This window comes from Mustela erminea, chromosome 7 (genome assembly GCF_009829155.1).
Source record: "Mustela erminea isolate mMusErm1 chromosome 7, mMusErm1.Pri, whole genome shotgun sequence".
Classification (NCBI taxonomy): Eukaryota; Metazoa; Chordata; class Mammalia; order Carnivora; family Mustelidae; genus Mustela; species Mustela erminea.
This window is the reverse complement of record NC_045620.1, coordinates 122,851,199-122,876,810: the sequence shown is the minus strand read 5'-3', so window position 1 is coordinate 122,876,810 and position 25,612 is coordinate 122,851,199. Positions and strand designations below refer to the sequence as shown.

Below are 25,612 nucleotides of genomic sequence, written 5' to 3'. Positions count from 1 at the left end.
TAATTATTGTGGTGGTGTCCAAGGTGGTCTCACTGTCCCCAATGAGTTCCTTTTTAAGTCTGTCCTAAATTTTGTTTTGGGGTGATCATCCTGATTTTTATTTCATTGTATTATTTGCTTAAAAGCCTTCAAAGGTTCTTCATTATTGTCAGGATAAAATTGTTACTTAGCCTGGCATTTAAAGCTTTCCTGTGTCTGGCACCAACCTGCATTTCTGGTCTCATTTCCTACCATTCTCCCCTAGTAAACTGTTCAAAATAAATTGTCTGTTTACTGTCCCTTAAACATCCCTTCAGCTTCTCTGTTTCTACTGCTTTATGTAGTCCTTTCTCTGGAATGTTCTCCCTTATCCTACTCTGTGCCTCTTGAAATCGTACCTATCCTTTAAAGCTCAGCTGAGAGTCCACCTTGATGTTAATTGCTCAGAATATGAAATTTGAAAGTAATCTCTTCCTTCTATGAACTCTTTTAATATTTATTTTCCATATTATTCATTTGACACTTTACTGCTTGTATTGTGTGGAATTTTTTGTTTTCATGTGTCCTAGCTCCCAAATTATGGTATGAGAATGGCAAAAGGGGATTATGTTTTATATTTTGTCCTATATATTTTTGCTATGTTTCACACAGATAGGAAAATATTTGACAAATCACATTGATTAAATCAGTGCTACTTATTAATGTACTTAGGGAAACAGACCTTTAAAAAAAAAAAAAATGTGTGCCTGGACTACTTGTATGTATTATCTAGGGATTCTCTTTACTGGTTTCAGGGTATTTGGGAAATTGAATTGGAAATCAGATATTGCCTGAAGAGCAGGTAGTCCCTACAGGATAAGAAGTTGGCTGTCATGGGCTATTTCAAAAGTCTGGGGAAGCCTGGTGAGTCATTGTTCTCCAGTGGAAAGTTCTACCTGCCACGGATAACAGAAAAACTTGTGTTCTTCCTCTTTCTCCATTGCCATGCTGGAGACACAAATCTGTAATGTCTTGGGGATTCCTATATTTCTGTTTTAATTTCTCAGCCCATTCTTCTCAATAAAAGCTATATTTTTATCGAATACTTATTGTTTGGATGGTGGTATAGGAAGCCAGGATGTTACTATATCTTAAGGTTCCTACCCTTTAAAGAGATTGTAATCTCCATAAAGAAAGCTCATTTGCTTTAAATCATACATGAATTAGAAAATTGTAGAAAAAATGTCATATGGGTATATATAGTTACTTGCTAACTGAGATAGGTGGAAAGTCCTGTAGCACTTACTATTTTTAGTACTCAAAATTTATTTATTACCATGTATACTTATTTCTGTTTTTACATGTGTCCTGTTGCAGCAACCGCATTGTAAATTATAGAGGGTAGAACATTTGTTGTACTGCTTATATCTCAGTATCGCAGTGCTTTCACAGTGCTTTACCCGTTGTATACATACGTAGTGCTTTAATGATGATGCTGGGAGGCTGGCCTGGTCTGGGTAGCTGGGTAGGCTTCCTTGAGGAAGTGGAATTTGAATTAGATTTGTAGAATCCGGTATATTAACTGTACATAGTCTCCTGGAACATAAAAAAAGGGTTCTGTAGTTAAAATAATAATGTACGTTTGGTTCACTATCTGGAACATGGAACCTCTTTGATTACTGTGCCTTTGGCCCTGAAGTGACCCTCATCACTTCCTCTTACGTGATGCATTGGTCAGTAGTAGTCATGGAGCAACTACTTACAGGGCTAGGAAATGTGGGCAAGAAATACTGGGTGAGCAATAAATGTCTTACCATAGTAGAATTGGCTTTATTTAGAGAGGTGATTGAATGCCAGAATTGGTAGGACTTGCTTAAGAGGCACTGAAGTAAAGAGGAATTGTTTTGTGTTTCAGTCTAACTGGGATTTTTTGTTTGTTTGTTTGTTTTTGTAAGAAGAACTTGTAATGTTGAATGGTAGACCTTGGGACTATTAAAATAGAAATTTTAACTATATCTCTACTTTAGGGGTAGGTAATATACATTGTTTTAGTTTAGATGGTTTGCTGCCATATTTACAGTATATATTTGAAACAGGTAGAAAGTGATTATTTGGTTTCAGTAAAACTGATCCTAAGCTTTTCTATATATGCTGTTTGGCTGGTGACATTGTAGGATGGGAAAAACGAGAGAGGGCATAAAGGGCTTTCTGACACTCCTGGAGACCTTTTGCTGTTTGAGGATTTCATAATATTTCTCCTTAGAGTCCTTGGAGGTCTTTTCCTTCCCTCTTATCAACATAATGCTAAGTAATTAAAATCTCTTTTCTCTGTTTTTCATATGTCTTTTAATGCTTGGTTCAGTAAGGATTATTGGATGGTTGTTAAAATGTTGGCCAATTATGCAGGACTAGGAAGCCCAGTTTCTTATTTATACATGACGCTTATGTTCCTCCTAGTTTTATTCTTAAAGTCATCAACCCTGAACTTTTTATTTTTATCTTTTAAAAAAATATATTTTATTTATTTATTTGGCAGAGAGACACAGTGAGAGAGGGAACATAAGTGGGGGGGGGGAGGGAGAAGCAGGGTTCTGCTGAGCAGGGAGCCTGATGTGGGGATTGATCCATGATGCTGGGATAGTGCCCTGCTGAAGGCAGATGCTTAATGACTGAGCCACCCAGGCGCCCCAGCCCTGAACTTTTTACACCTTCGGCTTTCTTTATGACTACATCCCAATAGCATTCTCTTTTAAATGAAAAAATAAACCACACGTGTAAATCATGACTATATTCAAACAACAAATTCAAAGAAATGAAAATATAAAGTGAAAGTCTCTGTATATAATATATATACAGTATATAACGTGAAAGTCTCTATAGTGAATTACATGGCAGCTGTTAATTTAGGTTCCCCTCTTCCCCCCATTTCAGGTCATAGTATCTTTCCTGGTGGCCAAGGGATGGACATGTGACCTAGGCTGGATATGTATGTATGTATGTATTTAAATTTTATTTTTTAAAAAAATAAGGCCCACACTCATTGTGGGGCTTGAACTCATAACCCTGAGATCAAGACTGCCGTGCACTATTGACTGAGCCAGCCAGGTGCCCTGTCATAGTGTCTTTGGACACGGTGATTGCTGCAGAATAGCTCTGTGACAATACAGGTTCAGAGCCTTGCCTTGAGATTGAAAAATAGATGTTGGACAAGGACAGGCTCATTCCATTGGAGTTACTAAACTGAGATGGAGTGCGCCTGGCCACATGTCCTGTCTGCCGTAGGGAAGAGTGAGACCAGCATACGGGTGAAGCGGAGTTGACTGAGAGAGACCGTCTCTCTCACACTCAGAAATGCACAATCACACACATTCTCACACTCCGTGAGCTTGGTCACTGGAGCCTCTGGATCCACTTTAACCTTAAATTAGATCCACCCTATAGTTTCCAGTTAAATGAGCTAATCAGTTGCCTGACTTGCTTGTGCTAGTTTGAATCAGGTTTTTGTCTCTTGGAACTGAAAGTTCTGACTAATTCAGACCCCTTTTGGCATCTACCCCTCCTTTCTTTCCTATCCTCCCCACCCCACCATAGGATCATATTTTTTGAACTGTTACAGACTTTCAAAACTTAATGTCATGGGAATTTTTTTTTTTTTTTTTACCTCAGAATATGAAGGAGCCATTTTATCTTTGCATAAAATGCTGTATAACATTACATTAGATGTATATGCTGTAATTTAGCTGTCTTTCTTCCTTTTGATGGGCATTTAGGTAGGGAGTTTTTTGGGTTTTTTTTTTTTTGCTGTTGTAAGCTATGTTTTGGGAGACATCCTAGTTTGTATTTTTGTGCGTATGTATGAGAACATACTTATGGAATTAATGGTTGTATGCACATCTGAAAAACTGATGTCCTTTCAAAATGTTACCCCCAAAGCTTTATCAGTTTACTCTTTTACCAACAGTATATGATAGTTGCTGCCATCCTCTACCTTTATCAACTCTGGGTATTATCAGTCATTTCTATTTGAGCCCTATTTGGCAGGTGAAAATGGTATAACAGCACTGTTGTAAATTGCAGTTCCCTGACTATTGATAAAGTTGTTCATCTTATTAGATGTTTATTGTATGTTGGATTTTTTTCCCCCTTAAGGTTTTTTGATTCATATTGTTAACTTTCTTTTGGGGATGTTTGTCTTTTTTTTTTTTTTTTAATATTTTATTTATTTATTTGACAGAGAGAGATCACAGTAGGAGAGAGGAAGGGAAGAAATCACAGAGAGAGGAAGGGAAGCAGGCCCCCTGCTGAGCAGAGAGCCCGATGTGGGACTCGATCCCAGGACCCTGAGATCATGACCTGAGCTGAAGGCAGTGGCTTAACCACCTGAGCCACCTAGGCGCCCCTGTCTTTTTTTTTTTTTTAATTGTTCTTACCCATAATGTGCTTATGATGTAGTTGTATTTACATTAATTAGGAATGGCCTTGTTAGGCAGCTGACCCTGCTACCTAGTTATTTCAGAAAGAAAAATTTGAGCTATCTATTAGTTCAAAACCCACATCATATGTATATTTTACAGATGTCCCTGGACATTTAACTGGTTTATATCTAATAACTTTATATAACTGCCCAATTCATTTAGTTAGCTCAAGGATATATATCTTAATTGGATGGATGTTCCGTGGGTGCTTAATTGAGGTTAATTTTATGGTTGAGGTGAATGTTCGGAGACTCTTGTTAAAGAAATTTTCAAGTTCAAAATCATTGACAGTACAGTGGATGGTATAGAGCTTTCTGACTCAACAGACTGGTTTGTCCATTGGTGCAGAATCAGAACCACTTTCAGAGGAAAATTTTGGCCCTATAAGAAAATACTTTCTTGGCTCACCTCCATGGAGAGGTGGTTTGGCTGCTAGGTATCTTTAGTGGTTAGGCTCCTTAATTTTCATAAGAGGATATTAACCTGACTCTGGACTTGAGCATGAAAGTATTTAGTCCACCTGTAATTGGCAGTGTAGAATAGCTTCTCTCTAGCAAATATGTATCCACTTACTTTGCTGCCCAATTCTTATAAAAAAAACCTACAAGTCAGAAACAGCACTCTCTGAGAATTGCTTAAATATATTCAATCCACCACTCTAGAAGCAGTTTTTATTTGGATCAAGCCAGAATACCAGAAAGCTAACTTTATAGATTGCATTGTTTTAGACTGGGGTAGAATTACTTCACAGTATTGTTATTTGGTATAATGTAATCAACCTTTATTGAGGGCCATTAAAATAAACAGCTTATAAAATTTAGTATTCCTCTTATTATACTCTTATTATAGAATTCTTGTGAGCCTATTATCTCCTTTATCTTAGTGCCCTTATCGATGTTGTTAGCTCTGCTACTACTATTACTATTAACAGCTGTCCAGAAGACTAAGACTGAACACAGATGAGCTGTGTGGTGAATCCTCTTGCCCACAAGGAGACACCATTCTGGTTAATGTAAGAGTATGGGCTCTTACATCTGGGTTATATAAGAGTATGGGCTCTGGAGCCAGATTCCCCAGACTGGAAGCCTGGCTCTGCTGCTTCCTAGTTGTGTGCTGCTTAACCTCTTGGTGCTTTAGTTTTCTCATCTGTGAAGTAGGGTAATAATTGTACCTGCCTGCACAAGGTTGTCGTGAGAATTATGTGAGTTTATAGGGGTAGGGAGTAGGAAGCTGGGGAATTGGATGAAGGTGGCCCAAGGTACAAACTTCTGGTTATAAGTACAAGTGATGTAATATAATGTACAACATGATGGCTATAGTTAACACTGCTGTAAGATATATTTGAAAGTAAGAGAGTAGATCCTGAGTTCTCATCAGAAATGAAAGAAAATTTTTTTTTTCCTTTTTTTTTGGTATCTATATGACATGATGGATGTTAATGGAACTTACTATGGTCATCACTTCACAGTATATGTAAGTTACATGGTTATGTTGTATACCTTAAACTTACACAGTGCTGTTTGTCATGTCTCAATTAAACTGGGGGGAAAATTGGGGTGCCTGGGTGGCTCATTGGGTTAAAGCCTCTGCTTTCAGCTCAGGTCATGATCCCAGGGTTCTGGGATCGAGTCCCGCATCGGGCTCTCTGCTCTCCTCCTCTCTCTCTGCCTGCTTCTCTGCCTGCTTGTCATCTCTGTCTGTCTGTCAAATGAATAAATAAAATCTTAAAAAAAAAACTGGGGGAAAAATTGAACTAAAATAAATATACAAGAGAAGAAGAAGAAGAAGAAGAAGAAGAAAATTCTGTGAGTTTAGACATGTAAAATGCTTGGAACATGCTCAGCCCAGCACACATGCAATGAAAGAGAGCTGCTGCTGTTCCCCCCAGCTTTTTTTTTTTTTTTTTTTGGTATAATAAAATACAAATAATATACAATTTACCATCTTCACCATTTTTAAGTGTATAGTTCAAGCTGCTACATCACCATTATTTTTTGAACCCATGTAGTCACTTTTTCCCCAGGTCTTGGTACCAGGAAAAGCTGCCTTTCCCTTGACCAGCTGGTCTGCTTGTATTACATAGTCACAACTGCTGTGGCCCATGGTGTTTCCATGCAGGAGAGCTCAGTCAAATGGGCAGTCCTTCCCTTGCACCTTTATAGAACCTTGTGGCATTTAGGTTTTGTGGTGAACTACCCCTCACTTCATCTTATTTTCCTCCCTCACTTTCTCCTTGCCCCAGTGTCTCCACTTCCTTCTTTTTAATTCTAATGCTCTCTGTGAGCTCTCTCCATCTCTTTTAGAATACCAGGGACAGAAACAATCTGCATTACAGCAGTTGCCCATGTTGAAATTTCAGATTAATTTTCATTCAGTTTACCTTAACTGCCTGCTTCTTGATGACAGGGAGGTGCTGTAATTTTCATTAAGATATCTCAAATCTCATCATAGGATGGCTTACTTCTGGGAAGGTTCCTGTTGACAGCTAATCCTGTTCATGCTGTGGGTTTTCTTTTAAGCTTCAGTTACAAAAGTGTTCCTTCCTGACTTTTCTTGTTTGTTTTTTCCCTTGACCTTTGATCCAGCCATCTCTTGTAGATTGAGGGAGGAGTTTGGGGAGGATCATTTTAAGAACATATAAACTTGTAGTTTTGAAAAAATACACTTCAGAATAAAACTTTTACCATAATATAGCTCAGAAAGAGTAAAAGCTATGTGTATTGTTACTGCTTTTCTTTAAAAAACTAGAATGTTGATTTGTTGATTTACAAGGGGTAAAAAGAAATGTCCCAAAGCCCAAAATATTCCTGAATATTTCTGGTTATGTCTCTAGGGTATTCTCCAGATAATACATGGGGTTGATGCTATGCCTTTTTGGTTGGGGGAAGAATCAAAGTTTTTTTGATATCAGGATTGATTGAAATATCTTTTAAGCCCTTTTTAAATTTGTAGATTCCTTATTTCCTTTTTTTTTTTTTCCCCTTGAATTTATATGTTGAAGAACCTGGGTGATTTGTTCTTTAGAAGTTGTTACAGTCTAGATTTCTGTTTAGATTAACATATTTCTCTACCCTCTATGTATCCTGTAAATTGGTAGTTTGACATAGAAGCTTGATTAAGGTTTAATTTTGTGTATGTGGGGACAACACAACTTTATAGGTAGTATTATGAGACACATATAATGTCTGGTTGTCTTTTGGTGATGTTAGCAGCTGTTGGTATTGCTGTTGGTTTTTGCTTCTTAAAATCCTAACGTGATCGCCATGGTGTCTAGATGAGAACAGGAAGTCATTGCCTGCAAATGGCAAAGTCTATGCTGTACAGTAGGACTCCCGGTTGACCATTTGAGAATGAAGCTGTGTGCTGTGCAATCAAAAAAGACCTAAGTTTCAGACTTGGCTCCCGTGTTTAAGAGCTGTTTGATCTTGCCTAATTAACAGCAAGAGTAGTAGCAGCTACCATTTCTTTAGTGTTTATTTTACACCAGGCTCTGTACTAAGCGCTTTCTATATGTTGTGCAATCTAATCCTCATAACTATGCTGTGAGGCAGGCATTATCATCTTTATTTTGCAGTACACATTGCTGAGTAGTGAAGCAGGGATTCAAGCCCTGCTTCACTCCAATCTTGTGCTCTTAATAGCTCTGTTCTTCCATGTCTGCAAAAGAGGGGGTATAAATAGAGCTGCCTTATCTATCTTGTGGGGTTAATGAGATACTGTGTGTGAAAGTGCCTTGAAAAATATTATAGATGTTAAAATGAGAAGTGTGCTGTGCTGGCAATACACAGGAAGGGTGAAAGTGGAGGCCTTTGCCTTTGGCTAAGTGATAGTGAAAAGTGTGGGTGGAAAGAACCCTCTGGTCACTTTCTAACTTCTGTTTCCATTAGTACTGCCGTTGACATGTGGGAGAGTTTCCTTCTCTTGTTAAAATTGACAGTGATAGAGATTCTGTGTGTGGTGAATGTCATATGTCAGAGGTCGCTTAAGACTCCCTAGGTGAAAAAAAAAAAAAAAAAAAAAAAAGACTCCCTAGGTGAGTATTGATGTCTTGGTTTTACTCCATGAGCCACATACGTAGGCTCACTGTCGATATTTTTAACTGAGGGAGCAAGAGTGTAGTCAACAGTTCTTTTTCTAAAAGGATAAGTATTTATTAAAAGTAGAGGAAGTGTTAACTGAATTTGTAATGTAATATTTCTTTAGCCAGATAGTGGGTATATCTGTTAAAATTATTTTCAATATTTTATTTTATTTCAATATTTCAATATTTTATTCAATATTTTATTCTGAAATAATATATAGTTAATAAAACTATTATTTAAAGTACTAACCACAATATTTGCATGTGTACCAGACAAGAGAAATGGGCATGAAGTTAGGACCTTCAGGTCTAACCTTCAGCAATTTGTTACCCATAATGATCATTAGATAACAAGTGCATTGACAACGGTGCTGAGATCTGTTGTCAGCTCCAGCTCCAAGGCAGAGGGTATTGTGATGGATAAATCTCTCTGCCTGAGGCAGACATGCAGAGTATAGGAAAATGTACTTTGTTTTTGCTAAATGTTGGTAATGTGTTTATCAGAAATCCCTGGGGCTTGACCTGGACACCTTTACTTGGTACTGTGCTTATTGCAGTTCTTTTGTTACTCTGGGAACCATACTGTCATTCTTTATTTACTATAGTGAAATATTTAGGGTTTGATTGTGATATTCCCAAGAAAGATTTCCATTTATATATGTATGTATGTATGTATGTATGCGCGTGTGGAGCACAGTGTGGGGCTTGAACTCACAACCCTGAGTTAAGACTTGAGCTAAGATATGAGTTGGACACTCAACTGACTGAGCCATCCAGGCACCCCTTCCTATTTATTTTTATTACTACTTTTTGAGATCTAATTCACATATCATAAAATTACCCTTTTATATTTTAAAGATTTTATTTATTTATTTGAGAGAGAGAGAATGAGAGAGAGAAAGACGCTTCTGAGGAAGATACAGATTCCCTGCTGAACAAGGAACCTTGATCCCAGGACTCTGGGATCATGACCTGAGCTGAAAGCAATCACTTAACCTACTGAGCCACCCAGGCATTCCTAAAATTACCCTTTTAAAGTAGCTTTTAGTATACTCACAAAGTTATATAAGTGTTATGCTAAAATCAGACTATATCATCATCCCCAGAAGAAATCTCATGGAACCATACAGTATTTGATCTTTTGTGTCTCAATTCTTTTTACTTTGTATAATGTTTTCAAGGTTCATTCAGATCGTAGCATGTATCAGCTTTTCATTCCATCTTATGGCCAAAAAATAGTCCATTGTATGGATAGGCCACATTTTATTTATCTGTTCAACTATTGATGGACATTTGAGTTATTTCTACTTTTTTACTACTAGGAATAATGCTGCTGTCAATTTTCATGTCCAAGTTTTTACATGGACATGTGTTTCCTTTCTTTTAATAATACACTTAGGAGTGGAATTGCTGGGTCATATGGTAACTCTGTGTTTAACATTTTGAGGAATACAAACTTTTCCAAAGTGGCTGTACCATTTTACATTCCCACCAGCAGTGTATGAAGTTTCTGATTCTTCTACCTCCTGTTACATGACTCTGATTCCAGCTATCCTAGAAAGTGTAAAGAGGCATTGTAATTTGTACTTCCCTAATGACTACGATGTGGAAGATGTGGAACATCTTTTCATATGCTTATTGTCCATGCATACATCTTTTTGAGAGAAATGTCTACTCAGATATTTTGCCTGTTTTAAAGTTTGGTTATTTGCCTTTTTATTATTGAATATTAAGTGTTCTTTATAGATTTTCGATATGAGTCCCATATCAAATACATGATTTGCAAGTACACCCTCCCATCATGTGGATAGTGTTTTCACTTTCTTGATGGTGTCCTCTGAGGCACAAAAGTTTTCAATTTTGATGAAGTCCAATTTATCTTTTGTTTTTTCCTTGTGCCTTTGGTGTCATAACTAAGAAACTCTCACCTAATCCAAGGTGATGAAAATTTATGCCTGTGTCTTTTTCTAAGAGTTTTATAGTTTTAGCACTTAATATTTAAGTCTTTGATATGAGATAAAACTCATTATTTTTTAAATTTGCATGTCAGCAAGACCCTCTGATTCACCTCACTTGGTAATATTTTAATCAGTATATGATTTCCTGCCACTTCATTAGTTCACCTCTGACTCCTTACTAATGAGTATTTTGTTGGTCTTAAGTGGAGTTTCTTTACCAAAGCCATGTTCACCTTTACACTTAAAAAAATGTGAGAATTAGGAGGAAGTTTATTGATCACATAGTCCAGCCTCTTACCAGAGTGGAAGCTTCAGCATCTGTGACAGAAAAACTTTCAACTTCTTTTTGGACACTTTCAGAGATGGTTAGCTCAATGCATTGTATTGCACTATAATGCAGTAGTTACATTAAGAACTCTTACCTAGTCAAAAATCATATTATAAATAAGAAATGTTTCAGAGTGAAATGGTAGTTATTGAGCTTAGTAGTTTATCACAGGTTTAATTTTATTTTTCCTGTAGCGATATATGTTAAAAGGAATTGGTTATTATATCATGTTATGGATGGAAAGTTTGTATCACCCCCAAATTCATGTGTTGAAGCCCTAACCCTCCCTCCCCCCAGTGTGCTGTTATCAGAAGGTGGGACCTTTTGGTAGTAATTAGGGTTAGATGAGGTCATGAGGGTGGAGTCGTCACAGTGGGATTAATGTCCTCATAAGAGAATACCAAGCTTGCCCCCCAACCCCCCCATGGCTCCCCAGCCTGTGAGGATACTGCAAGAAGGCAGAGATTATCTATACACCAGGAAGAGGGCCCTTGCGAGGCAACAACTGTTGGCACCTTGATCTTGAACTTCCCAGGCTTCAGAACTGTGAGAAATAAATGGGTGTTGTCTAAGTCCAGTCTGTGGTATTTTGATTAACTCCAGTCTATGATATTTTGTTATAGCGGCTAGAACTAAGACATATCATAATCCACAGTGTTTTATAATTAAATGAGAACATTATATCCACCAGCACAGTAGGAGAAATGCTTATATTCCTAGAGCAATTCAGCTCATTTTGAAAAAAGCCAATGGTTAGAACATCTATTCTTTTTTTCAGCTGGAATATTGCTGGTAACAAACTCTCCATTTTGTGAATGTCCTCTTAAAACTTGGCGTCTTCAAGTCAGTACTTCACATATGCCCATAGTACAAAGTATGATTGGCTGATAGTTTTTGTTTGTTCTGTTTCTTTTTATATAACCTAGAATTAAGCTGTTTTTAGTAGCCATGTCTTTGGAGCTCATATTGAACTTATAATCAAATGAAACCCCCTTTTCACCATGTACCGAACTGTGTGTCCCATTCCTTTGAAACTCCTTTGAGTTGCTATGAACGTTGCTTTACCCCTACAAATTGTCTGGGCTCTTCTCTGGCTAATCGGCTGTGTGACCTGAGCCAAGATACCAGATTTCTTGGACCTCATTTACCTGTGAGATAGGAATAATACGTCCATTTTTACACTGTTGTTGGGATTTAATTAGATGATTTGTGCCTATGTGTACATATGTCTCTAGCACTCCAAATGGAAATAGTTCTTGTGAAAACAGTCTTCTCTCACAGGTGCTTCTTTGCTGGCTTTACTTACTCTTTGTCAGATACTGACGATTTGTTAAATAGAATCCACCCAGTTCAGATCTCTGAATTGATAGGAAATATTTCAAATATGCAGAAAAGAATAAACAGTAGTAGAAAAATGATTCCATGTACATTCCACCTAACTTAATTGGATCTTCACATTTTGCTGTATTTGCTTCAGATCTTTTTAAAAGATTTTATTGATTTATTAGAGAAATCGCGTGCAAGCAGGGGAGTGGCAGAGAAAGCGTGTGCAAGCAGGGGAGCGGCAGATAGAGGGAGAAGCAGACTACTTGCTGAGTGGGGGAGTGATGTCATGCTTCATCCTAGGACCCTGTGATCATGACCTGAGCCCAAGGCAGATGCTTCACCGACTGAGCCACCTAGGTCCCCCTGCTTCAAATTTTGTTTAAAAGAAGTCAAACACTGTGGAGTTGAACCTTCTATGCACCATTCTCTCACTTTTCCTTCCTACCCATTCCCTAGAGGTAAACACTATCCTGAATGTATGTTTCCTTAAATAATCTAGCTGTTTTGCATGTTTTTAAAGTATAGGTATATACTATAATGCAATGTGCTCTTGAAATGTACTTTTTCTTCCTCAACATTTTTCTATTGCGTGGTTACCATAATTCATTTACTCATTTGCCTTTCAGTCGTTTTAGGTAGTTTCTAATTTTTTATTATTAGGTAATGTTGCAGTGACCATTCCTGAACATGCTTTTTATGAATGTATGTGAATTTCTGTAGAGAACATGTAGGGATATGTGTGTGTGTGTGTGTGTGTGTAGGATTGGAATCACTGGTTGAGGAGTATATGCCTCTTCAGTTTTGGAGAATAATTTGACATTACTTAATAAAGTACACCAATTTAGACAATTTTTGCCAGAGTGTGAGAGTTTTACTTTACCTACGTTTCCTCTACCAGGTTTTAGCATTATCTAAAATAATGACTTCATCAGGTTCTAGAAGGTGAGCAGTTACTACGTTTAGCAGTTTCTCTGGCCAACTTTAGAAGCCCTTGGCGTGTATAAGGAAACATTTATACTATCAAATGAACAGGCTCCTGGAACTGTGTGGCTCCAGGTTTGTGTCTTATTCTGGTGTAACGCATAATTCATTTGAGAAGTTTAGTTGAAAAATAGCAACTTTTAACTTCTGTTAACTTTTAACTTTTTAACTTTTAACTTGTGACAATAACACAATGCTATAAGCATTAGTAAAGTCTTCATTGCCCATATTTTATTTGGTTATGTTCTATGTAGAGCAAGTAAAGTAAGATTTTAGTTTCTAGCAATTGCTACTTAAATAGTATTAGCCAAGCAATAAAATTGGTATAGGATATACTTGGGTGATAAAATGTAAACCTAAATAGAAAGCTTAATTTTTATGGTTTAAGACTTTGACATTGAAAGACATTTGTGATCATTTATACAAAGTAAATATGGTTAAGTAGAGTATAATGAGTGTTAGATGAATCTGTAGTATGGTTATGTTCTGATATATACTGACAGTTCAGAGACAAAGACCGTGTGTGTTTATTAGATTAAGAAGCAAATGTGTGAGCCAGAAATAAAGCTGCTTATCACATCTTGACCCTTGCTCAAACTCTAGGCATCAGAATAAGTTATAGCTGTTAAATCTAGTTTAGCATTAAGAAAGAGCTTATCTTTAATTTTTAAAAAATAATATTAAAAACATATTTCTTCTGAAGTTCCTAAATTATTAAATGAGCATTTAGGAATAATTTATTTTGGGGACATTTACTTTGGCATCCATGTTAAACTTATTTCTCCTTTGGTATTTTGGAAGATTAAAGTTCATTCATGTTATATTACTTGGTTGAAAGCTGTCTTGCTGTGTTGCTTGCTTGCTTGTTTTTGACCCCCTTGTAAGGAAAAGAAAAATGCAGTATTGTGGAATATAGGGAAAAATATTTAAAAATAGAATAGAGCAAAACTTAGAGTGTAATTAGCCACATGTAGTCCTATCCCTAGACAAAAGCTGTTAATATTTTGGTGGATTTCTGAAAGTTACAGTATGGATTTATAATTTTATTCAGAATTTTTACTTTTTTTTTTTTCCCCCAAAGCAAATAACTGTTCTTTAATTTTTTGGATCAGGAGTTGAAAACAAACAAAAACAAGAAACAGGAACCTTCAGTGAATTTCCTTCAAGAAAGAAGGTATTCTTAGTCTGTCAGGGAGGAACAGCCATAGTGGCTCAGCAGCAGTAGTCAGTCAACTCTGAGCTGCCTGAATGTGACCTCCTACGTGTGGGCTGCCTGCTGGTAAACAGGCTGAACTTTGCTCTGCAGACTATAATGGCACAAATGACATGGACCCTGACCTACAAAATATATTTTTTCTCTTTATGAATATGAATAGGTTTTTCCCTTTTTGAATTGAGGAGGAGCAAAGACAAAAGTTCACTAAGCTGTAAATGCAAATAACTATGTTATTGTTGATAAGTGAGCCTAATTAGTGGCCACCTTTATGAAATGTTAGTAAGAATCTTATTAGTACAGTTTACATTTAAAAAAAAATTTGGCCTAACCCCCTTTAATTCTCAGTCTGGTATCTGACCTTTTAGTCTCTTCTCCCATCTGTTAGGGCCATTTTTCTCCCTCTCTGGTACTCCCTCTGTTTCACCTCTTGATTTAAAAGTGTCTCTCTGGGACACATGGGTGGCTCAGTGGGTTAAGCCTCTGCCTTTGGCTCAGTTCATGGTCTCGGGGTCCTGGGGTAGAGCCCTCCATCGGGCTCTCTCCTCAGCAGGGAGCCTGCTTCCCTCTCTCTCTCTCTCTCTCTCTCTGCCTGCCTCTCTGCCTACGTGTTGTCTCTCTCTGTCAAATAAATAAATCAAATCTTTAAAAGAAAAAAAACTGCCTCTCTAGCTTTTTCTACGATGTACTCTACTCTCTATCCTGCTTTTTCCCATTTTGGATGTATCTTTAATATGTTAATATGCCAGTGTTTTTTCTCCACACACCCTGTAACCACATATGCACACTATTTTGTTTGTTCTGCACAGTGTTTAATATCTGTTGAATTTGGTGCTTTAGGGATATATTCTGTTCAGTCAGATAGAGTCCTCACTTCTTCCTGTTGGGTTAAAGTTGCCCCATTTATACACTTTGTTACTTTGTGAATTGTAGGGATTTGAATTTATACTTTTTTTTTTTTACTATATTATATATTACATTCTCTGTTAAACTACAGGAATAGATCCATACACATATGTGAAATTGATTTTTGACAAAGGTACCAAAGCAGTTCAGTGGCAAAAGGGCACTCTTCAGCAAATGGTGCTGAAACAGTTGGATATCTACATGCAAAAAAATGGACTTTGATCCGTATTTTGTACCATAGTAAAAGAAAAAAATTAACTCCAAATGGATCATAGAACTAAATATAAAACCTAAAACTTTTTAGAAAAAGAATAGTATAAATCCTTTGTGACCATTGGTTAGGCAGAGATTTCTTAGGTTCAGCACAGAAGATGTGATCTAGAAAAGGAACTGATAAATTGGATATCATCAAGATTGAGAATTTCTGACCTTCGAAAGATATCATTAAGAGTGTGGGAAAAAATAGCCATTAGAGAAATGTAAACCAAAGCAGAAAGAGATACCACTTCACATCTAAAAAAGTAGATGATAACAAGTATTTATGAGAATGTGGAGAAATCAGAATCTTCAAACACTGGTGGGACTATAAAGTGGTGCAGTTACTTTGGAAAACATTCTGGCAGTTTCTTGGATATACTGCTAAACTCCACAAGTCTTTGTTCAAATCTTGAGTCAAGGAGGGCTACTCATACCATCCTATTTAGTGTTATAATTTTCCCTTTCCTTCCTCTTCATTCACAATCCCTTTCCCTGCTTTTTTTTTTTTTAAACCCCCTAATATATATCACCATATATATATATTTTAATGTCATCTTACAAAGTACTGTATAATTTACTTATTTAATTGTGTTTATTGTTTGCCTCTTCACATTGGGCTGTAAATTCTGTGAGGCCAGGATAGAACAGTGCCTGACTTAAAGTGGTCGCTCATTAAATGTTTGTTGAATGAATGCGTGAAAGCTGGGCCTAACTCCAAATCTTGCACCCTCAATCACAATGATACACAGCCTCTCTAACAAAGATTACTGAGTCTTCATAATGACTTAATTTTTATAATGATTCAGTAACTATGTAATACTTCATCTAGTTGCCCTATGATTTATCAAACTATTTCTTGTCATGTAGTTTATTTCTGAAGGATAGAGTCATCCATTCAGCATTTAGAAGGCTTTAGCATCAGGTTTGTGTGCCAGCCTCATAAAGATGAGGAAAACGTGGGCCTTGTTCTCCAGGACCTGTCAGACTATAGTGGCGGCACATACCGCAGCAGTTATTATAATGGTGCCTGATCAGGAGACGGAGTAGAGGTGTTTTGAAGCTACAAAGAGATTATACCAGATTGGTGCCCAACTCTGTAGGAACTAGATGTTGGGTCCTGATTTGGGGTGGGGTAGAAATGGGAGGAGGAAGGACAGCTGAGCAAAAGGATGCAGTAATCAAAAAGTGCATTGAGAGCTGTTTTGGCCAGATATTAAAATAGACAGGAAGAGGACTGACGATTGTGAAGGATGCAAAAAGTGAAGTTCAACTTTAATCATTAGCAATCTCGTGTTTTCTAATAATTTGTTGTGTAACACATCATTGTAACCTGAGGAAGGTTCTTCCAAAAGCCTGAAAGAGGTAATACATTTAGTTTTTATTTATCTTAAAATATGTGTTATTCATCACTTGTAGGAAAGAATAGGATTGAGTACTTAGAATTCTTTAAACTATAAACGACAGGTGCTATAAATTAATAGTTATGGAAGTGAACACTTTTTGAGACTTTATTACATACCAGGCACTGTTCTAAACATTTTATACATATAAATTCAGAATAATATATTTTACAGGGGCGCCTGGGTGGCTCAGTCAGTTAAGCATCCAACTCTTGTTTTAGGCTCAGGTCATGATGTCAGGGTTGTGGGATTGTGGGTTCTAGCCTCAGTGGGCTCTGCACCCAGCGGGAGTCTGAGATTCTCTCTCTGCCCCTCCCTCCTACTCACATACTCTCTCTCTAAAACAAGTCAATCTTAAAATTAAAAAAAAAAAAGATATTTTATGTTCAGTCAAGTCATGATTATCTTTAGGTAGATTATTTATTTGTATTTGGATTGTCCATTCATTTCAATGTTGACTGTCCTTCTACCTTTCTCTCAGTATTCTCCCAGTTGGTTTTATTACACCTAACCAGCTCCCCCGACATCATCATTTATACCTATATTTAAAGCTGATAAATAGATTGTTTTTGTCTTTCTAACACATTTTTTGATGCTTTTTGGGGGAGTAGATGTCATGTAAGCCTAAGAAAAGTGTATAGACTCATTTTCCTCATTCTTAGAATTTTCCTAACTTATTAATGTTTTATTTATCCATTCAGGGTTTTTCTCTAATTACAGTTCATTTACATAAGTACCAATGGAAGCCATTTTTTCCCAGTCCTATTTATTATCAGACCCCCTCTGCCCATAAATCAGGAATACAGTTCTTTTTTTTTAATTAATTTTTTAAAAAAATATCTTATTTATTTGTTTGACATACAGAGAGAGAAATCACAAGTAGGCAGAGAGGCAGGCAGAGAGAGAGGGGGAACCAGGCTCTCTGCTGAGCAGAGAGCCCGATGTGGGACTCGATCCCAGGACCCTGAGATCATGACCTGAGCCGAAGGTAGAGGCTTAATCCACTGAGCCATCCAAGTGCCCCAGGGATACAGTTCTTAAAAACCATATACTTTTAGAGAAATTGAAGGCTCAGAATTAGAGGAAAGGGAAAAGTTATGAAACATAATTCACTTTTAGGAACTGATTTCAGACAGGCTTATGATGGACTTTACATAAAAATATCCTCACTGCCATGATGATTTCTTAAATTTTACTTTGCTATGTTGCTTGAAATTCTATTAAATGTTGATTTGGGTAGACAAATAACCTGCTCCTAAGATACCTCTGGTTAAGGTAAGGGTTTATAATCTGTTCCAGTCAGATTGCCTCTCTACCCCTAGTTGTGATTAGAAGTGAGAAATGTAATATTGGAGTTTTCTGTTTTTTTTTTTTTTTTAAAGATTTTACTTATTTATTCATGAGAGACAGGCAGAGGCAGAGGGAGAAGTAGGCTTCCCACAGAGCAGGGAGCCCAATGCGGGACTCAACCTGGGATCATGACCTGAGCTGAAGACACTTAACCGACTGAGCCACTGAGGCACCCGGAGATCGGGGTATCACGGTAAGTTGGGGCTGCCAGAGTAGGGTCAGAGTAGGGCCAGAGTAGGGCCAGAGTAGGGTTTTAAAGTGTAGGGGAATTTGAGGGTACTGAGATTAGGGAAGAAGGGCATGGAGAGTGCTGTGCAGAAATGTGGGATTCACAAAAGAAAAATTACTTTAGTAAAAAATTAATAGAGATGACACTTCAGGGAGAAACCACTTTAAGGGAAAAAGGACATTTTTTTTCCTTTAAGTCTGTCTTGTTCTGATGACCTCCTGCTCACATGCTCAGGACTTAGGTTGGTTCTTCAATGTAGTTTCATTTTCCATGTTTGGGAGACTAGTATAGAGGTGAAGGTTAGGTTGAATTTGGGAAAGATAAAAGCAAATAAAATGTGACTCCACTCTAGTTAATATTATAGTACAGCTTTGTAAAATAAGTGTTTGTGGACTAGCCTGCCAATTGGACCATTATTTGTGACATTTCTTTCATAAGAATATGCATATAACACAATTTGTTTTAGAGAACAAAAACTTCATTTTAAAGATAAAGATTAGGGAAAAAGAATGCGAGATTTGTAAGGAAACTTTTTTTAAAAAATTGAGGTATAATTGACATATTATTGATATTATATTAGTTTCAGTATACAGTATAATGATCTGATGTTTGTATACACTGAAATTATCAAATAATTCTAATTACCATCTGTCACCATGCAGAATTAAAATTTTTTTTTGTTTTTCTGGTGATGAGAACTTTTAGGATTTATTTTCTCAGCAACTTTCAAATATGCGATACAATAATATTAACTGTAGTCACTGTGCTGCATATTACATCCTCATGACTTACTTATTTTATAGCTGGAAGTTTGTATCTTTTGACCCCCTGGGACCTTTGCTTTTTTTAGTCCATCTCTCTTCTGTTTAACTTTAGTAATGATTGTGAGGTTGACTTTACATTATCTACTTACTGGTCCTGGTTATACTCTCTGAAGTCATATAGAACACATCTCTGTCCATTTTAATATGTCGAGAGTTCAGATATTCGATGATGATTTCAATGTCTCTTTATGATGATAGCTATTCTGTCTTCCCATATGCTTCTCTTTTTCAGGCTAATTTCCATAGCCTATTGTTTCTTCTATGCCATTGTTTTCAGACTTGGAAATCATTCTTAGATAATCTCTAAGTTTAAGTCCTTTAAATCATGGTATTCAAAGACCTCATCTAATGGTTTAAATGTGATCATGATCGACTGAGATTAGAAAGGGTCTGTTTTGTCAGTGTGATCAAGATAGTCCAAGTTTGCTTTTTTTTGGGGGGGTGTCTTTTAAATGACTATATCCTACATTTTGTTTCCATTAACTGCTTTGGTCATGTAAACCTGTAGATGATTTTGTTTATGTATTTAACTATTTATATACCTGTGTATTTATTTTCATAATTGGCTATTAAGCCAGGTTTTCCTGTCATCATTTTAACCTTGGAGAAGAGAATGGTGTAGGAAATCAAGCCATGGATGTTAAGGGCAAAAAGATTTGGGTTTTGCCATTTATTAATAAAGTATCCTTGGATTGTTGATTTAGTTTTTGTTTTTATTTTTTATTTTTAAAAGATTTTATTTTTAAGTGACCTCTATACTCAGCATGGGGCTTGAACTTAAAACTCAGAGATCAAGAGGCACATGCTATACTGACCAAGCAAGCCAGGTCTCTCTTGTTTTTGTTTTTAAATGAAATGAGGACAATAATGTCTCATTACTGTGATTGTTATGAGAAGTACATGAAATAACCTAGGGAAAGGACTTTATCTTAAAAGATTTTATTTATTTATTTGAGAGAGAGAGAGAGCGAGAGAGCATGCAGGGGGAGGGGCAAAGGGAGAAGCAGATTCCCCACTGAGCAGGGAGCCTGCAGGGGGCTTGATCCCAAGGCCCCCCAAGATCATGATCCGAGCTAAAGGTAGACGCTTAACGGAATGAGACACCCAGGCATCCTGGGAAAGAACTTTCATATGCTTTATTCTAGTGATTTATAACATAAATGTTTGCTGTATAGTATTCTTTATTGGCTACATATTTTTTACATACTTTTTTCATCTATTAAATGTTTACAAAGAACATTTAAAAAATTAATAGCAAGTATATCACCTTTAATTTAGTTCTCCTTTGTTTTTAACGCAGTGGTTTTTCCTTTAGATAATTTACCATTTAAAATTTTCATTTATTGCATTGTCTAGCCTACTCAGTGTTATGTTTTTAAGAGATCCAATGAATAGATTTTTGATTCTTGGAGCAAGTCATTGAAAAAAATATTTAACAGAGCAGCCTGAGGCTGAGCACTGAGGCCGGCCACCACAGGCTGCTCGTGGTGGATATTGAGTGGTTTGTTAGCATTTTATAGGGCCAAGGTTTATGGACAGCTTTTCTGCCTGGAAGTGTCCTAACCACTTCCTTTCTACCATTTTTTTCTCTGGGAGGATATCTGAGAGATCAGTGTACCATTTGTGTATTCTTTTTAGTATTGTCCTCATTTATCCACCTGATATTTTTTTCTGATGGTTATGCTGTAAAAACTGCTAATTTTATGACAAAATCAGCCACATTTAGCATAATGACATAACTTAAGCTCTTAGATAATTTAGCTACTGGTAAAATACACATATTTTTTAGTCATACATAGCATATTGCAGATTTTTAAAAATTAAATTTCTCAGATTAAGTTCTCAGTGTAACATTCCCCATGAACTAAGAAATTCTCAACCAATATTGGTTTCTCACTAAAAACTGCAAATGACATGAGAGTTGCAACCAAAGATTTCCACTTTTAGAATTAACAATAACAAAAAATAACATTTTTTGTGCCATTTTTTTTTTAAAGATTTTATTTATTTATTTGACAGAGAGAGATCACAAGTAGGCAGAGAGGCAGGCAGAGAGAGAGAGAGGAGGAAGCAGGCTCCCTGCTGAGCAGAGAGCCCGATGCGGGACTTGATCCCAGGACCCTGAGATCATGACCTGAGCCGAAGGCAGCGGCTTACCCCACTGAGCCACCCAGGCACCCCTTTTGTGCCATTTTTAATGGTCATTAGAATATTTGAAGAAGTGTAGAAATGTTTTCAATACAGTTTTGATTTAAACAACAAAACAAAAAAAGATCAGTTTATCATTAAAAGTTAGAGGTGAATCCCTGTTTTAATAATTACATTCACGGGGCGCCTGGGTGGCTCAGTGGGTTAAGCCGCTGCCTTCGGCTCAGGTCATGATCTCAGGGTCCTGGGATCAAGTCCCACATCAGGCTCTCTGCTCAGCAGGGGGCCTGCTTCCCTTCCTCTCTCTGCCTGCCTCTCTGCCTACTTGTGATCTCTCTCTGTCAAATAAATAAATAAAATCTTTAAAAAAAAATAATTACATTCACTTTGCCATTTATTTATGTTATGACATTTTAGTGAGAGAATTTTTATTATGACTAACACTATGAAATTTCTGGGTAATCAGGTATTTATTTTGGGAAATAAAGACACATCTGTTTCTTATACTTTACTTTTGTAGTGGTATGGCCCTGGGTCTGTGTTTCAGATTTGGCTTTTGTTCTCTCAGGGGGCTTATTGATTTTTTTTGTTCCTAGTGAGGCCCAATATTCTTAATCTAGCTTTTGCTTTCGTATGGTTATTTCTCCTTAGTTTATCATGCCTATGCAGATTAAATATAATAACAGTCAAGGCATTGCCGTCTGTCTGTCTCAAGCTAAGTTAGTTTGCATTTTCCTTTTACTTTGTTCAGTACTTCCTTTAAAATGGCAAAGTCCAGAGTCCACACGTGTTCGGACTTGGATGTGTAGGACCTCTGCAGACCTCTTCTGTGCTGGTAAGGAGAGGAGAGACTGAGAAATGTCTTGAGGTTGAAATGTAAGGTAAAGGAAATGTACTTATGAATATTTTAGATAGAAGATATCTCTTAAAAGAGGTTGATTGCTTTGGAGACAAAGTTTTGTGGGGATTTTTTTTATAATATCAGATTTCTTTATAGCCTCATCTTAGCAGCATTAAAGCCTCCTAACAAAAAATGATCTTACAGCTTCTCTAGTGTTGTACAGTAGCCATGATGGACTGCTCAGTTGACAGCTATGCTAACTTTTTGTTTCTAGGATGGGGTAAGGGAACAGCCCATTACCACAAGCAAACTGACAAAACCCCCTTTCTTTCCTTGTAAGCCCACAACTGTACAGGTGTGGGAAATTGATCTTACTTTGAATGTTAAGAGATGATTTTTTGTGTTTGTTGGCTTGTTTGCTTTTTAGGATGTCTGATAAAATTACAGAATAGATCCACAGAAAGCAAATCTTGTATCTGTGTTTGGTATTTGGTCACCTGGTAAAATCAGATCTATGGCCTGAATGAATGCTTTTTAACCTTTCCTTCCCCAGTTTGAGCATGAGTATCTGCCTCCAAGAGAAGTCTCATTCGAAGACAAACCGTGGCCAAATGTTGATAGACTAAACTCAGGTGATGATACACGTTGGGAAAACTTTCATTTTCAAGCAGTGTTCAGCTGCTAAGGTGGTATTATCCTTCCCAAGCCTCATATGACACCAACTGTAGTAGGATAAGTCAGTAAAGTTGAATGAGCTTTGTAAAGGGAATTAGAAAATAGGGATTCGAATCCATATTCTGTTGGGTGTTCTGAGCTTGAGCAGATCATTTTACTTCCCTCTCTGGGATGCAGTTCTTTAATCTGTAACCTGAGGGCTTGCATGTGCTAATCTCTTAAAATCTTTTCCAATTTAAAACCATTGCATAATTGTTACATTTTCCTCACTACCTCTAAATGTCTGTGTATACTTTCCCTTTTCTTTTTTCTTGGGGGAAAAGTTAAATGACTTTCCAAGATAAGTTTGTATGATTGTGAAACTGCCCATTGCTAATTCTCCCAGTTTTGTTGTTTATTCATTTATCCAGCAAACATTTATGACACATGTGCAGAATTTCAGGTTCTTTTGGGCTCTAGGAAGATCAAGAAGACATAGAACTCTGTCCTCAAGGAGATTATAGGTTGGTAGGGGAAGAAAAACATTTAATACAGTAGGACAAAAAAAGGGGTGTAACACTGCAGTGTGGTGGCACGAAGAGGAAGTAAAACTTTTTTGGCTAGTCAAGTAAGGGTTTACAGAGCGGGGTACCCCTGACCAGACTTCTAAAATGAAAAAAACTTACTTTCTCCCTCAAAAAAAGTAGTAGATTCTTTTTTCTTTTTAAATATTTTATTTACTTGAGAGAAAGAAAGAGAGCAGGAGGAAGAGGGAGAGAGAGTCCGAAGCAGACTCTATGCTGAGTGCCGAGCTCCATGCAGAGCTCAGTCCCATGACCTAAGGTCACCACCTGGCCCAAAACCAAGCGTGGGATGCTTAACTGACTGAACTGCCCAGGTGCCCCAAAAGTAGTAGATTCTTAATGTGAACAAAAAACTAGGAAATATGGATAAGCAAAACTTAGGAAAACAACCACTCCTAATACCTTGATAGGCATTTCTTCCTACCCTTTTGAAGCTGGGTTTTAAAGGATGCCTAGATAACTAAAAAGAGGCTGGAGGAGGAAGCATTAACGACAAAAGAAATGAGAAATACTAAGGTATGAAGGCCTTCAGGCATGAAAAAAAAGCATGTTGTATATGGCCAACTCTGAGTAGTTAGGTATGACTGGCCAAACCGCGTGAGGGGTATTGCATGGGGAATGGGAAGATGTTTGGAGTCATCTGCCATACTGTGGAGGACTTTGAATGTGATACTAAGGCATTTAGAGTCCATCTGTAGAAGTTGGGAGCCCATAAAGGGTTTTAAGATAGGAAAGGGATAGACTTATGATGTGACAGCTTTTTTTTTTTTTGGGGGGGGTGACAGTTTCAAGAGGACAGACTAAACACTTATACCTGTTTGCTTTCCTTCACCAAATCTGTAAAAATAACAGAAAAATGTATATGTAGTCATCTATAAAAATAAGAAGGGGAAATCTTTGTAAATCAGAAACTGTGAAGAATTTCTGAAAATAGGAGGTCCAGTGGGTAACACTCATATCCAGAGATGGGGGAAACTGGGAGCATGAAGGGTACTAGAGTGGTCAGTAAGGTGGTGACTGTAACATAAGCAGCTCCAACCTATGTATATTCTAACACCAATTTGGACCAAGTGAAAGGTCTGTTTCCATGCAAGAACTGTATGGAGGAACCTGGGTCTGTGAGATGGTGAAGCACCATGGGTAACTGGCTGTACTCACATGTGGAAGACCAGGCCCTGAGACATCCTGTCTGCTCTTCCTCTGTTCTTCCTGAAAACAATATGAAAAGAATATTGCTTCCTGAATAAGCAGTACCAACAGAAGCCAGCAGAATGTAACAGAATCCCAAATACAAGGATAAGAATCCCCAAATGTTTCCGGAAAGCAAATACTGTGCAAGAGAATCCACAAACAGAAGAGCTCAGAGTCAAGTAAAAAGTCACTAGAACAGAGTTCTAAAATAAGTTTAGCTAATAATATTAAATAAGGAATTTATTATATTTTTAACAAAAGCAAGTGATTATAAAACAAGAGTAGGCATTTACTGGGAAGAGTCAGTTAGAGATCTGAGGAATGAGACATATGGTTGTTGAAATGTAACAATATTTGGTGCCAGGGGAGAATGGATTAGAACAGCGCATGACTGGTAGCAGAGAGAACTGGCTCTTGCTGGTGATCCAGTGATACAATGAGATCCTGAATGAAGATAGTAGTGGTAGAGATAGAGCTGAGGAAACAAATATAAGAGATGTTGTTAAAAATACAGAGTTATAAGACCCTTGGGTGTGGGAATGAGAGAAGAAGGAATCTTGAAAATTCCTAGGTTTCTTGATTGGTTAAGTGGAGAAGTAACATTGCCAGAAGCCAAACTAGCAAATTCAGGAGTAAAAGCAGTTTTTTGGGGGGTAGTGTTCTCTCACTTGGACATGTTGAGATTGAGGTGCCTGTGAGACAACTGGGTGAAGTGTTGTCTCTTAAACTAGTGGATATGTGGATTCAGAACTCCAGTGTTCAAGCTTAAGTGAGTTTTGGAAGTCCTATATTGGTGATAGTGGTGTGGGTTCTCATGCTCGTAGGTGAGTTTGCTCAGGAGCCATGCAGACTTTGAGACAGAAAGAGTGCTTCCATTTGAGAGGTCTGTGGATGAAGAAGAGCCAGC

At 37.2% G+C, this 25,612-nt stretch overlaps 1 protein-coding gene across 3 annotated transcripts in view; it reads left to right on the top strand.

Annotated features, from left to right (window-relative positions):
- Window positions 1-25,612, top strand: part of NCOA1 (nuclear receptor coactivator 1) — a 237,818-nt gene that overhangs the window by 10,965 nt on the left and 201,241 nt on the right. The window contains exon 1 of one of the 3 annotated variants that reach the window (XM_032353142.1): window positions 22,007-22,270. The exons of the other annotated variants lie outside the window; for them this stretch is intronic. The gene's annotated coding sequence lies outside the window, so the exon portion shown is untranslated. Of the gene's footprint in view, window positions 1-22,006; window positions 22,271-25,612 lie in introns of those variants that run through there. 3 annotated transcript variants of the gene reach the window in all.